This window comes from Cyprinus carpio, chromosome A22 (assembly GCF_018340385.1).
Source record: "Cyprinus carpio isolate SPL01 chromosome A22, ASM1834038v1, whole genome shotgun sequence".
NCBI classification, from domain to species: domain Eukaryota; kingdom Metazoa; phylum Chordata; class Actinopteri; order Cypriniformes; family Cyprinidae; genus Cyprinus; species Cyprinus carpio.
The window spans coordinates 14,177,418-14,193,226 of NC_056593.1; the positions used below are offsets into that span (position 1 = coordinate 14,177,418).

General features: G+C 35.2%; 1 long non-coding RNA gene across 1 annotated transcript; it reads right to left on the reverse strand.

Annotated features, from left to right (window-relative positions):
• Nucleotides 1-11,532: 11,532 nt before the first annotated feature.
• Nucleotides 11,533-14,823, reverse strand: LOC122134905. The gene is made up of 5 exons (XR_006153201.1): nucleotides 14,572-14,823; nucleotides 14,236-14,443; nucleotides 12,619-12,659; nucleotides 12,201-12,527; nucleotides 11,533-11,984 (listed from the first exon to the last, which is right to left on the reverse strand). It is a non-coding gene; the product is annotated as an uncharacterized LOC122134905 (long non-coding RNA).
• Nucleotides 14,824-15,809: the final 986 nt, after the last annotated feature.

A 15,809-nucleotide genomic window follows, 5' to 3' on the forward strand; every position in this document is an offset into this window, starting at 1 on the left:
TCCTCTCTCTTGTTTTGATCCTGACACATTGTTCAGTTGCTGTAAGAAGGTAATATTTACTGACGTTCTCGTGGGTGGAGAAGCTCTCTTTTCAGAGATGAGAAGACGAGTGAACAAGTACAGTCTGTTTTTGTGGTCGTCAGATTGCCAGGACATCGTCATTCTGATCTAAAGAGAAACTAAAAGAGAGAGAAAGCAAAAGTTTCACACACACAGCCTTGTCTTGAAATTGTCTTTCAAGCCTTGTTTGTTTATAGGCTACAGTATCAGGGGGGTATTCCAGAAAGCAGGTTATGTGACATACCCGGGTATGTTTAAGAGTAAGTAAGCGGATAACCTCAACTTTCGGTTCCAAAAACGGAGGTAACTTTCAGGGTATGTTAGTAGTCATAGCAACTCACTCTCTGAACTTAACCTGCTCCGGAGCAGCTTCTGTTCCAGGGTTAGTTCACTTCAGTGAGCCTTCGGTGGGCGTGACAGATAGCGCACAACATTATATAATATAACAATATGTAATATAGCTTATTATATATATATATATATATATATATATATATATATATATATATATATATATATATATATATATATATATATGTATGATATGTTAATGAATAAGCACTAATATAAGTAATAAATAAGGTAATATATTATTCTAATATGATTATTTCTTTAAATGGCATATATAAGAGTTATCTGTATAAATTATAAAACACTATGACAAGGTAATGTTTAACTTATATATATTTATTTATTTTATTTATTACATGTTATATTATCTCACTAATGGAGCGGCATTTTCTATAATGTCTCAATTCTAAATCAAAATACATATCTGATATGACTTAATATATAATTAGCATAAAACAAACAATATAATTCACATTCTCAAGGATTAAAGATTAAATGGAAAAAATAAAAATGATTGCACAGCCATCAGTTAGGTGGCGATATGCACTAAGCATGTAAACAACTAATGAACAAAAGAAGAAGAAAGAAACCGCTTGGCACGCTTTTTCTTAAGCTGTGTCCCAAAGTTGAGTGTGCACACTTCGAAGGCCACGGACTTCGAAGACCAGACCTCCGAAGTGCACGAAGGGTCCTCCGAAGTGCGTGAGATGCTCCGCCTTCACAGGATTTCCTAATTCCGTCACCAGGTGTTTCTGATTAGCGCTCTGTCGCATAGCAACGGTGCCAGAAGAGCTCTGACGAGAGGACAGTCCTGCCAGGATAGGAGGAGCCAGAACTGCCGGTTTTTGTTTTTATGATTTACGTCATAATGGAGGAGACGGTGATGAACCTCAGGCTTAGCCAAGACCGAGGCCAGGTAAACTACACTGGTTTGCTGCGATCTTCGTCGGATTACAACTTTAAATGCAGGTACTGGCTTGGAGCTTACTTGAATAATGTAATGATACATATGAAAAACTACAAAATACACACATAGCAGTTCAAATGCTGAGTGATATCTTACAAAGGTGTGATTTTATGTAGTTTATTGCCTTGACCATATGTAGACAGGTTTGCAACCCGTATTTTTTTAGGCAGTTAACCATAAAAATAAAACTGTATTTAAAAATATAGAGCATAGTACAGCTTAATGTCCAGCAACTTTAAATTTAATAACCTTGAACATATTTAGAAGTAAACTGAAACATACACAGAAGTGCAGCAATATTATTAATGTAAAACCATCCTGACAAATTCTTTTTTTCAAGACAATACTGCACATACCTTTACTTTTACTCTTAATACCTGAAGTATATTAGAGTATGCAAGATAATACTTTTACTTAAAGGATAGTTCAGCCAAAAATGAAAATTCTGTAATCATTTACTCGCCCTTCAGTTGCTCCAGGTTTGTAATTTATATTTTTGGGTTTAAAAGGTTTTAAATATGAGTAGTAGTTTTTCCCCACTATGGTATTGGTAGTTACTAAAAGTAGTTTACTAAAGTATGTCAATATTTCTTGTACTAATTACGTTGTCATAGCTCTAAACAATTTCTCTTTTCCTTCTTTCCCTAAATCAGAGCAGACCCCTGTGCAGGATAGAGCTGAATGTGGCAGCGCTGGACAGGTGTTTAATGGTTTTGTTCTGAGCAGGGAGACCCTGACTGTGCTGCTGGATCTACTGGGAAGTGAACGCAACAGTGATGGTGTGCCATGATCCAGACCCTGGTGTTTCTCTTCTGTCTGCCAGCGGTACATCATACAGATGGTCTCCAGAGTGTTTGGCAGGTGCCTCGTTCCACTGTCACCGCTCTGTCCTCTGAGTCTCTGAGGAGGTGCTGGACATTCACCAAGAGACTGACCTCCTGAAGACCCCAGAACACACGGAGGCAGGGCTGAGCTCAAACTGATGCTGTTTTTCTGATGTTAAACCTAAGCTATGTTGTAAATGGTTATAAAAAGTACTTTCTATTATGTATAGAACAATTTGTTTTAATGTGTAAAAAAGTATTTACAGGACAAACAAATAAACATAAAAGAATGTTTTGTGAAAAAAATATAAGCTACATTAAAAAAAAATAATGTACATAAGCACTTTTATTTACACATGTGAATATGCAAAACAAAAATACAAAATGTACAGAAAGTATTCAGGCTTATTTACGAATAAATTACACACAAAATAAACTACAGAAATTAGGTTGTTTCATTGACAATATAACATTTAAAAACTATATTGCAAAAACTGTAATGTACTAATTTTTTCCCCACGGTTTTCTCTTGGCTAATGAAGAATGTATTTGTTTGAGTTTGATGTCCTCCCTGTCCACTCGCTCCCTCACCTGTCTCAGGACACTTCACAAATAAACCATGCCTGTTAACAACAAAAACACATGCTCACTTTCTCCAGAATAGTATTAAAACAAAAGAAAATGGAAACACTTGTGAAAATATGACACAGCAGGACATTCATACAAAATACTGAAGTGCTAAAGTTGGTTAAAACATTTGTAGACATCTCCTGCATGACAGCACTTTAAAACCACAACAAAGGGAAAAACCATTGCCTTATATAGTGGCTGTCTTATTGTTTGTGGGCTTTATGTTAAAAAAAAAAAAACCTGGCTTTAAACACTTTTGCTAGGTATTTGTGTAAATGAAAACACAATACTTACATTTCAATGTGAATTCCCCAACAGAACTCTCACCTCACCTGCCTCTGAATATAAACACCTTCGTCATGTGCACGCAAGTGATTCTGGGATATGGTAGGGTGTGAAGTGTCCATAAGATGTACACTTCATTTTCATGGGAAATGAAGGGCGCATTTGAAGTCGCTTTCGAAACTCGTCAGCCTTCGTCGCGCCGCGGTGACGCATTCGCACTTCAAATGCGGTCTTCGAAGTGCGCATTCTGACTTTGGGACAGCTTACGTCGTGACGCTGTGACGCATTCGCACTTCACATCCGCACTTCGGAGTCCACACACTTCAGTTTGGGACACCTTTCGTCGCGCCACTGTGACGCATTCGCACTTCAAATGCGCACTCCGGAGTCCGTGCACTTAAGTTTGGGACACAGCTTTAGCGTCTGTTTCCATAGTGAGTCCTCGATTCGTCGCTCTGTTGATAATGTCTCGAGTCTTAACCAGGAACATACTCTGAGTTGAATGAACTTACTCCCGGATGCGTTTTTGGAACCACATACCTCGAGTAAGCAAGGTGTGGGGTTAATCAACCGAGAGTTCAGGGTTTAGTTCACGGTAAGTTAACCCTGCTTTCTGGAATACACCCCAGCATGCAGGTTTGGTTGCTAGTTTTAAATCAGATGAACTTTCTGAATTCAAATATCCAGTTTTTAAATGTTTTAAAAGCACTTTTTAACATTAAAGAACATTATATTTCACCATTCTTCAAACATAATGGGAATTTTACTTCTGAATCAGGTAACATTTGAACATCCAACATGAACATCCAACTAAATGTTTCAGGTATAAACGCTCCATGAACGATGCTAACATTTTGTGAAACGGAAACTTTTTAAAGACCAGATAACTTTGAACAAATGTTTTATTAATGTTGCTGGAAGAATGTTTGTTCTTATCTTTTTCATTGTACATCTAATACAAAAATATTTTTATACTGAAACATTTCTATTTTTATTTAGAATATCGGCCAATCTGAATCAATCTGACACACTTTGTCTTGATTTACACTCATTTTTATGCTTTTTATTAACAGATCTCAATGTAACAGTTGCTCTTTGCACAATAAATATTATGACATGAGAACTCTGACCTGACAGATGCTAAAAACATGAACTCAATGAAATATGAAAACAAACTGTTGTTGTGTCTGGATGTTTTTGTGATTAACATCTCACTGTCCTTCCGGCTTCAGAATGAAGCGATCAGATGAGATGTGAGTCATGATGGGGCTGAAAAAATGTCTTGATTTTGCATCACTGTGTTTGTTAAACCCTCAGGACATTTACTGTAACTGCACAGGAATGCTGTTTTCTTGAAGATCCTTTACGTTTAGATTGCGAAGAAGAGATCTAGCAGAGATTTGAGATCTGAGCAATGTGGAGCTGCTTGTTTGTAAATGTATCATGACGTCATGGAACATGCTAAGATATCAGTATCTCAAATAAGTAATAAGTAATAAAAGTAATAAAATAAAATTTTATTTAATTACTTATTAATAAAATAAGTAATAAAAAAAGAGGTCCAAAGAATTTTCAACTGGGCTTTGAGTTTTTTCTTGATGTCACCATTGTTGAGATTCATATGCTGCTGCTTGATGTCTGTGTGTATGATTATTGAATCAGCACTTATGAAACTGTTTTCAATGTAGTTCTAAAAATAAGCAGCTTATATATATATATATATATATATATATATATATATATATATATATATATATATATATATATATATATATATGTATATGTGTGTTATTTTTTATTTTATTTATTTTTTGCGGTATCCTGCTTTTAAAAAAAATGGGGGGAAAGTGTAGTCACTTTTTAGTCATTTTTGCTTATTTTTCTAAATAAATCATTACTATAAAAAGAGAAATAATACAACCTAATAATTAGAATATATTTATAGAATGAACAGACAAAGTATCTGAATATTATCTCAAAATTAACTTACATGTGAGATGAATGATTATTTATGTATTTTCATATATGACCTGTTTTAGGTGATAAATGCAGAATCTGGAAATTCTGCTGGGTTTCTTGATGCCATGTAGGCTGATCATAAGCAGTTACGTGTGTATCTTGCACAATATATTATAGTATAAATGTGTCTGTCTGCATGAATATATAGATACCTTAAAATGGCATAATCATATCTTGATTGTGACTTTCTTGCACAGATTGCTGGGACTTTCCACATGAGTCCAGTTCTGACTTTCCACATGAGTCCAGTTCTGACTTTCCACATGAGTCCAGTTCTGACTTTCCACATGAGTCCAGTTCTGACTTTCCACATGAATCAGAAGAATCAGGATCAAGAAAAGAAGAGGTCGGCCATCTAAGAGACAGAGTCTGCTTTTCCTCCACCGTTAATGTAAGTTTGAACATTAGAGAAATAGGAAGGGGCCACAGTCTTGTCCGGCTTGTTTTTTGGGTCTTGGCATTTTTCTTCATACATTTTATATAGGTTAGACTGAATGATACTGTTACTGTGAAAGTGAATCTACAGTATCACTTACATTGTGCTCTTTCTCTCTTTAATATAAATACCATTTGGTTATTTATATATTTTTTAAGTTTAACCACACAACAGAGAGACAAAGTCCTATCCAGACAACTTGGAAAGAGACTTTCTTTATTAGAGCATTTATTACAATAATTAACTATTTTCGGTTTTCAGAAAAACATATATTTTGTTTTTAATGCTTAAGAACAATTTGATTTGCTATTGACTTAATTCAAGCAGTATATTCTCTGCAAACAAGGCTTAATATCTTAAATAATTTTGCTTCTCAATTGAACTTATATTGTTTTAGGAATGTTTAGACACTTTTACTGAAAAACATTTGCAAAACATATTGTGCTGCCCTCTGGCGTTTAGTTGTAGTTCCTTGTGCCCTCTGGCGTTTAGTTATAGTTCCTTGTCGGACTCGTTTCAGTGACGGACCTGTTAGAGCAACAGCGCAGGAATCATTCACGAGTCTGCTTCATTACACAGCCTGGTCAAATATGTGTCTGTAAGTAATTACACGTCAGAATTGTGGTTCTTGTATGATGTTTATGTTTACATTCAGTAATGTATTTTACTACGTTCGTGGCTGTTTTCGTTTTCTCGCGTATGCTCTAGATCTAAACCTTTTGTTTTTCTGACGCTCAGTTTTATCTGTTCAGCAACGAGCATCGACACTTTGCCTCAGATTAATTCATTTAGTTGGTTTGCTTTCATCTGCTGATTTGCATAGATTATGCATGTAACAGTGTAGCAGTTAGTTTGGTGATACTGATGATGTTTGTTTGATTTCTATACATTAAGAACATCTGTGGTTCATTATGTAAAAGTGTGATATAGAGAATATTGTTTAATTTTACTGAGTTACTGGGTAACTTTATATTTGATTGTGTAAAAGACACAACAGATGTTACACTTTTGTAATGTTTATTTGTTCTTTTTATGTTTGTTTCAGCCTTACAGACTTAAATGGAGAAAAGATTAAGAAATAAAACTGAGGAAGAAAAGAGAACAAAAGATAAAACATCAATCCTCAACAAGACAGCTGGAGATTCTCTTCTTCATTGCTGTTAACTATCTGTCTAGCTGTACAAAGCAGACGTCATACATGCGAGGGCAGAATACATATACTGTGTGTTTGACATAGAAGAGCAAAGAGCACATTTGGGACTTACCCTGAAGAACAGGGGCGTCGGACTGGGGGGGTAAAGGGTACCGAGTACCCAGGGCCTGAGGCAGGGGGGGGCCCTTAGAAGTCAGTTTTCTATACATACATATACATGCACTAACATTTGTATAGCATTTATGTACAAATAAAAAAGTTTCTGTGCAAAACTAAACTTGTAGTTAGGCACTGGTTTGGTATAAAAAAAAAAGTAATTTTCATGCTGTGCAGGGCCCCACCACCCCTCTCGAATCAATGTAAATGGTACGACCCGCAGGTCAGGTGCTTCTGCTGTGGACCTGCGGTGAAATTGAATCAGTTAATGAGACAGGAGCTGGAGTTAGCCGTGATATGAACTAGGAAGACAGGGGAAAAGCCATGTCTTTCCTTAAGAAAGGAAAATCGGTGCTCAAAAACGAAAAGAAAAGAAGATTAAAGAGAGAAAGGCAAATGAGGGCAAGCAGTTGCTCACTCAGATTTTTGAAAAGAAAGGTGAGCTCCAAATGCATCATCAAGCATTGACATTGTTTTAACATAAATATCTACTCCAGGTAGAATAGCATACATTTATGTTCGTACTCTATTTGAATAATATACCAATAATTTATAGTATCACACCCTACATAGCGAGCAAACAATATTTCTGGGTAAATAACAGGGAGTGAGAAGCAGACGGAGGCGGAGCTGGGAGCTCAACACACTGCCAGAAGTTTACATGAAAACACTGTATATTTCCCTCCATTATCCAAATCTAACACCCGCGAAAACACAGATCGTTAGCGCCTATTTTACCGCATTGTTATGCAAATTAACTCGCGCACGCTCTTACATTAAGTACAGGATTGTTCTCAGTTTAATGCACATCTTAATGATTGAAAATGACTTTTTTTAAAACGTAATTCAAAGACTGAATGTCTAGTTTGGCGGTTAGTGTACCCTGTGATTCTATAGTCTGCATTTATTTTAAACAGACAAATAATCAGCAATTAACTTGTACTTAGCCTACACTTTAAAAAAGGTATTGTGACAATAAAGGATATTTTAGCAACCATTTGAAGCCATATATTTCAGCAGCAGCAGGCCCCTCATCATGGCCTGGTGAAAGCAGTGACAGTGAGACAAGGTGAGCTTAAATGTTAAGAGGAAATAAGGCAAAATAGGTACATTGTTATTGTACACATTTAAACTTTAAAGGGATAGTTCACCCAAAAATGAAAATTCTGTCATAATTTACTCTCCCTCAAGTTGTTCCAAACCTGTATGATTTCCTTTCTTCTGCTAAACACAAAATAAGATATTTTAAAGAAGGTTGGTAATTAAACAGTTGCTGGTCCCCATTGACTTCCATAGTATTTTTTTCCTACTATGGAAGTCAATGGGGTCCATCAGTCGTTTGGTTACCGACTTTCTTCAAAATATCTTCTTTTGTGCTCAGCAGAAGAAAGAAAGTCATACAGGTTTGGAACAACTTGAGGGAGAGTAAATTATGACAGAATTTTCATTTTTGGGTGAACTATCCCTTTAAACTGTAATTACTAATTACAGTTTAAAGTTTAAATGTGTACAATAACAATGTACCCATTTTGCTTATTTCCTCTTGTAGCAGAGGCAGAAATAGAAGATGAGGTTGATATTCATATAAGTGATGAGAGGGAAAGTGAAGAATGTGATGAAGGTAGTCAGGAGCAGGAGGACAGAGCTGAAGAGGAAAGAGAAGAGAATGAGAGACTAAGGCCATTGGTATCACTATGGTATTTGGTACGGGGGCCCAGCAAGATGGTTTGTACCCAGGGCCCAAAATTTGGTGCTACGCCCCTGCTGAAGAACATTTACTTAGAAGTGAATGTGATTTTGCCAAGTAGGACATGTTTCCTGGACAAACATCCTTGTTGGTCCTGGATCAGAATCCCTATCAGCCAGTCAGATTTCAAGTTTGGGTTTCAGGCTAATGTTAGGGTATAAGACTACATGAATCATGTTGTTTTCTTGTTTTTAGCAGCTTTCATACTCCACCACAAGGTGCACAAACTACAAGATCTTTGGCCAAGAGACAACTCTGACCAACAACAAAAAATGTGTATGTATTTATATCACACTGTTAAGTATAGTGCAAAGACCACTTATTTAGATTTTAAAAACATTTTTCTTGTTAGTTTATTAGTGTAAAATAATTATGATCAAATGTTGATCACCTTGCATTCATTTACATGATATCATTAGAGCAGCTGTTGTTGTTGTAAAATCGCTCACACTAGAAGATTACGTGGTGATAATATCAAACAGGTGTAAAAACATCACAGCATCTCTGACTGCTCAGATCATGTTGCTGAACTGCTCATACTTAAGCAACATAGCAGACCATAAGAGCACCGATTTGGACACAGTCATGCCATTTGGTTTTGTTTATTGTCAATGTAAGCACTTGACAAGTACGCAGAAATTCCACTTACATCATCATTCATACACAGAAACCTAGGAGAGTAATCTTTTTAAAGAGATTCAAAAACACAAGCCCCTAACATACAGCCAATAGCATACAATTAAATTATTTAGCATGCCTTTTTTTTAACCCCATTGATATTGGGTTAATATTTGTTTCAGTTTGACATTGCATTCATCCAAGAAATATCTTGAATGGAAGCAGATCCTTTTGTACTGTCTTTATTATAGCATGTGGTTTTGTATTATGTGGACTGATGTCTATTCTCATCACACTGGTTCGTAAATACAAAGATCCTGTTTGCTTTTTCATTTGTCAGAAGTATGACCTGACATCTTTATCTGATATTTTTCATTTACTATTAAGGAGTGGCGCTTGATGTGGCAACACTCAGCACCAGGACGTTTGTCAGATAGATAGTCAGATAGATATAAAGATATTACCTTAGATAAATTATGATTTACAAAAGCATGTTTTTTTTTCTTATGACCCTTTGGCTGCTTGAGCGTGTTTTTCTCAAGAAAACTACAGTGGAAATTATAACAACTATAAATAACACATCATGTTGTTGACAAGAAAACATCAGTTTACTGTATGTACAAATCACAAAGAGACAAAATCCTTTATGGACTGTTTCTAGGGTCACCTAAAGTAGGTTGTATAAAATCAATATCACATTTGTGATCATGTTGATTTTTAGAAAAACAACACTATTGCTTGTGTGATATTTACTATATCATGCTAGAAATACATTAAAGAATGTTTTTTTTTTTTTAAATCTGATTACAGAGACCCTTTTACCCCATTTCTTGTGCACTTGGGTCATTTTTAGTGATTCTGGTGTAGTTTCTGCCCCAAGCCCCCATTCATTTGTGACTGACAAACAACGAAAGTTAAACAAACCGGTAAAGCTGGACTCATGGACAGGACCTCAGTCTTTTACACAAGCATTCTTGATGAAAATGGACAGCATCCATATTGTGTTCTTAAACAAACCAACTCCTTGAAATCACAACATTGTCTGATAGCTCATAACTCACAAGGCTTTACAGTATGTGTTAGACCTAAATGTATTAAATTTAATAATAATTTGTGAAACCCTAACTACTCAGGTGTTACCTCATCTACTGAATTCACATAAGATTAGAAATATCCAAACAACTTTGACAGAAATCGATTTTATTTGGGTCTTAAACATAAAGAGCTTGTCTACATACTGTGAAACACAATGGTCCTCATTTTCAATGTATTTACCTGAGAACATTGTAGTACATTTAAAATATACTTAACAGCTCTTACAAATAAAACATGTTCAATATAAATGTTTACTAATATTATTGACAGGCTTATCTGTCTTACAACTGCAGCCAAAAATTTACCTGTTTCAACATCTCATTCTGATGTCACACAATAAATCACACAATAAAAACACAGTGCATAAGGCAAGGATATAACAGTACAAGACATCAAAAAGCTGTAAACATTCAGCTAAAAAAGTAACTTTCTAACTTACAAAGCCAAGAGGCAAGGCAAGGTTATTTAAATAGGACACACTTCATACACACTAGTAACTAAAAGGGCTTGAGACATAAAATGAATAAGAAATGACAAATGGTACAAAAGGAAAATATAAAAATAGCTATTAAAGCAACATTGTAGCTTTAACTTTTTAACATTGTAACTTTTTTTTCTTATAAGGCAGAAATGGGCCAACAAACTGAGCCCATGGTTACAGGCGATTGTCTTATCAGTGTGAATGTTGCTAACAACATCAAAACATCTAACATTCCTAAAACTAAAATAAATAATGAAATAAAGATGGATGTTCACATAAATGATATATGACCAGGTAAGTAGTTTATATGGTGCTGTTGTTATAAGGCTATTTAGGCAATGTTACCAACATAAACATTGTTTTAAGAATCTAAATGCACAGCAAATGTGATGTTATGCAAACTAAACATTTCTGAAAAGCCAAGCCAATGATTAATGCTTCACTATAGTTGCTTTCCCTTTGTGCTTGAAAATTCATATCAGTTTAAGGTCATTTTTTAAGCCTTCAAGCAACTTATGAGACCTTCTCTCCTTTACAGATATGACATGTGTTGAAGAATGACGTTTCCTGCAAAAACAGCTGTAGACTAATTACAATATTGATTTATGAATAAGTAGAGCACCTTGCAAGCTCCTGATAATTTTTTGGGAATTGACTTGAATTCCAAAACCATGAAAGGCCACATCACTAGAGATTGCTAGGTAGCCTTATAGAGTGAACATAAGGAAGATATGAAACACACTCATTCTAGCTGTTTTCTGTTCTTCAAACAAATCCTTTGCTTACTGGACTTTATTTTTATTTTTCTACCCGAAGCTGCGGCAACAACAATGAAAGCACCAACCTCCTCTGACTCCATTTTTAATGCAAAAGCTCAAGCAGTTGCTGCGTAAAAGAGCAGTTTTTCATTTACCGACTGCTTCATCATGATTATCAGCCTTTACTGGTTTAAATTGTGCACAAGGGCTCACATCCTCAGGAGTGGCTGAACTCACACCGTTTCCAGCTGCCCTGCTGATGAGCGCTTTTTTTCTCCAGAAAACTGCAATAAAAATAACAACCACTACAAATAACATCACAGGTAATATAATGCAAACCAAGAGCAAAGGCAGTGATGGCACCATTTCCTCCTGTTCTGTTCCTCGTTCAGTGGATATTGATCCTGAAAAAAGAAAAATAATAATAAAAATAAATATTTTACAGAAACCATTACCTCATCATGATAAAGTATCCATCTATAATTTATATACATCAGCATTGAGACTGGAGCATCACGGGTGAACTTCAGATATTGGATCAAACACTTGCAGAATTTAGAATTTGAAGCAAACAAATTTAAATTAAAACATTCATGCACTAATCAACTAGTTTCACATACCATTGATGATCAGCTTTAGAGTCTGATATTTAGATGAGTGTGAGATGTAACAGATGTATCGTCCTGCATCAGTGTGTTGAAGATTGTTGAGTTTGATGGAGAAGTTTCCTCTCATATACTCCTGAGGGAAAGTTTCAACTCTGTTCTTGTACTCTGGATCCTGTGTCACTGTTGAATTACTGTGTGGAATTATATCAAATACGATTTTGCTGCTATTGTGTCTCCAAAACACATCAGTGTCTTGAAGTTTATGATCATGTTTATCTGAAGAACACGGCAGCACAACAGAACCACCAATAAAACCCTCTACTGTGACCTGCAGACACACTGAAATCACACAAACTTTAACTGTAAACACAGTCTGACATTTATACATGTTGTATGAATTTCAACTATTAAATATAGTTTTTGTTTTCACCTTTGTTTATCAGCACAGCAAATATACAGATGATGCAGCAGCTGCAGAAACAGAAAAGGTCTCTTTAACTTCATTATTAGCTCTTGAATAGCATACTTGAATTCAAGCAACACCAACATAATATGTTTGATTCTCACATAACACACATAATTAAGGTAAGATAGAGTAGAGTATCTCCCATGTCAATACATGCTATATTGTTACAATTTGGCAGTAAATGTTTTTGAAGAGCACAATCTTCACCTGTTTTACTCTACTGGTAAAACCTTGATTTCACTGTAAGACTGAGCAAATCATGATACTACTATCAACTAAACTACACATGAAACACAAACATGAGACACAAAAGATGATACAAAATGCTAACAACTAAATCAAAATAACAGTTACAGCAGATCAACCTGGTTTATAATAACTCATGTTTAATGTATTCACGACGCTTAAGAGTTTTCCAGTTTTTAATTCTAGTTTAAATGAAGCATTTGTCAACCCAAACACAGCAGGCCAAACACAAACATGAGCAACAAGCTACATCAGACTTTCATTTCCGAGAAGTACGAGTTTCTCCAAACAGCGCTTCATTCAGAATTCATCAAACATACCTGTTCATGGTGCTGGTTCAATATTATCAATATACTGTATGTTTTATTTGACTATATTGCTCATAAATATTTCTGAAATTAGAGTGAAATACTACTTTTTCAACTCTTCCGGCTCAATGTGACATGCGTCGTTCTACAGATGACGTCAGACGTCAAGTGTACGTAAGTACGTAAGTAAGACGTGAGTGTCGTCAACCGTTACCAGGTGAAATGATCAGAAACACACTCGAGATTAAAGATGTACCCTTTAAAATATTCACTAAATTTACCCATTCAATGCATCATTATCAAAATTCATAAACATCGACAATAACTTTACTTTTTGTAATATCGCAAGAATAGGCTCATTTGTTTTTTAACAGTAATTTTGGTTTGAGGCTTGTTTGTTTTTTAAAAGTATTTTTGTTTTGATGGTAATAAAGTTAAAAGATCTTGAATCTGTTGCTAAAAAGGAAGAAATGATTGTTGTTAATAATTATTTTCTTTATTTTTCTTTTCTTTTTTATTTGTTTATTTTCTTCTACATTCTATTTGGTATATTAATGTGTCTCTTTTAAAGTAATCCCTCCCTGTATGTCTGTAGAAACATGTTGTAAGACTCATTTGTTCTATTAATAAATTAATTAATTAAAAACAGAATGAAAGAACTGCACTCTAGATATTCGTCCCTTTATGTTCAAGATTTTTGAGACACAAATTGACTATTACATGATTTTCACCTGACACTTGATCTTCTACTGAATTTTCATCATTAGTAATAATAAACATGTTTCTGATCTCAGTTGTCTTGAATTATCTGTCTTTAGTTCAACAATAAAAGAAATTACGAAAGTTTTTTTTTTCTTTCATTTGTTAGACTACAAAATACTGTGAAAAAGTCCACTGAACAATAATTAATTTGGATATATAATAATAAAAAATAAGCTGGTCTTTTCCTTACATCTGATGTGCCATTTGATCCTATTAAGTGAAATGAACAGCAGTTAATCAAATGAGGTAAAATACTCAAACTTACGTGAGTATGCGGCTGAAGTTTCTCTTTCTAAATTCTTCTGGAAAAAAAAAAAATTGTATTCTGGATCAAGTGAATCATTTTTCTGAATAATGTCTTATATATTCCCACTCATTGTGTCTCAATACACTGTCATGTCTTGACTTTATTTTATTGTCACTGTAAAAACAGGACAAAAGCACAGAATTCCCAACAACATCCTCAGTCTGACCTACAGAGAAAACAGAGAGAGAAAGAGAATTGAAAACAGCTGAATACAGGCAGGATTTTCAGATGTTAAGATTTTGCTTGATATTAACAACTCCAACAGATGAGTGGAACAAACAGAAAACCACTTACTCTCTACTGAAGAGAATAGATGGATATAGACACCTGCATTGAGGGTTTTGGTTGTAATATCTGGGCTCAATCCAGATTGATCTTGCTCATAGTTCCCCTCTCTCGTCTTCATCCTGACACACTGAACAAGTGCTGTGAAGAGACTGAATATTCACTGGTAACATGGAGAGATGGTCATGGGTTAGACCTGATTGGTGGAGAGAGACTGTCATGGGTTAGACCTGATTGGTGGAGAGATGGTCATGGGTTAGACCTGATTGGTGGAGAGAGACTGTCATGGGTTAGACCTGATTGGTGGAGAGATGGTGGGAGTGATTGTTGTGGGTTAGAACTGTCATTGGTTGGGAGTGATTGTTGTGGGTTGGATGTGATTGGTGTATATAGAATTTAACTAGAGTATATTAAAATGCACAGAGACAGGCAAACATATTGATCTCTGTACATATGGTTATTTAAACACTGAAGTTTTCTGAATTATGTTTGACACATTCCTGCTGTCACTGTGACTTTATTATCATCAAGAGAATGACAAGAATGCTGAGTTTACAGTGGCACCCTCAGCCATGAACCACAGAGAAACTGAAACACACAGCCTTGACATGAAAATGCCTTCCACATTATAATTGTTTACATCAGCATATTGGTTTGGTTGTGTATGTGTAGCCCTGAGTGTTTATTGACAGCTTGAATAAAACAGATAAATATTGTCCCTTTAAATTTTGAACTGGATAATAATAGTTCTGAAATAAGGAAACTACTGTGACATTAAATGATAATACTGTTGTGTTTAAAAGAGTGTTATTCTTGTAAAAGTCAGCTTCTCCAGTAAAGGGCAGCCTAAGCAGTTCACTAGGCTCGCTGACGCTGTAGAGTGGAAATAGTGTTCAGTACGTGATAAGTGAGTTTAGTGGTATACAGATAAAGGCATTAAATGAGTGAGTGAGAGAGAGAGAGAGAGAGAGAGAGAGAGAGAGAGAGAGAGAGAGAGAGAAAGCTTTAAGACCAAGCTGCAACCTCAACATTTTTCTTAAACATTCAGTTTCAAATAATCTCACATATTATTAAAACTTGTCTCATATTCTATGTTTAAAATTGTTGTATTGTCTATTTATAGCCGTTATGTTTTCTTTGTGTATAATTGTGTTTAACAAGAAACAAATGACAGCAACTCTCTTTCTATTTTTATCTTTTTCGGTCACTGTGAGAGAATGACATAAATGCAGATCTTCCAGTTACAC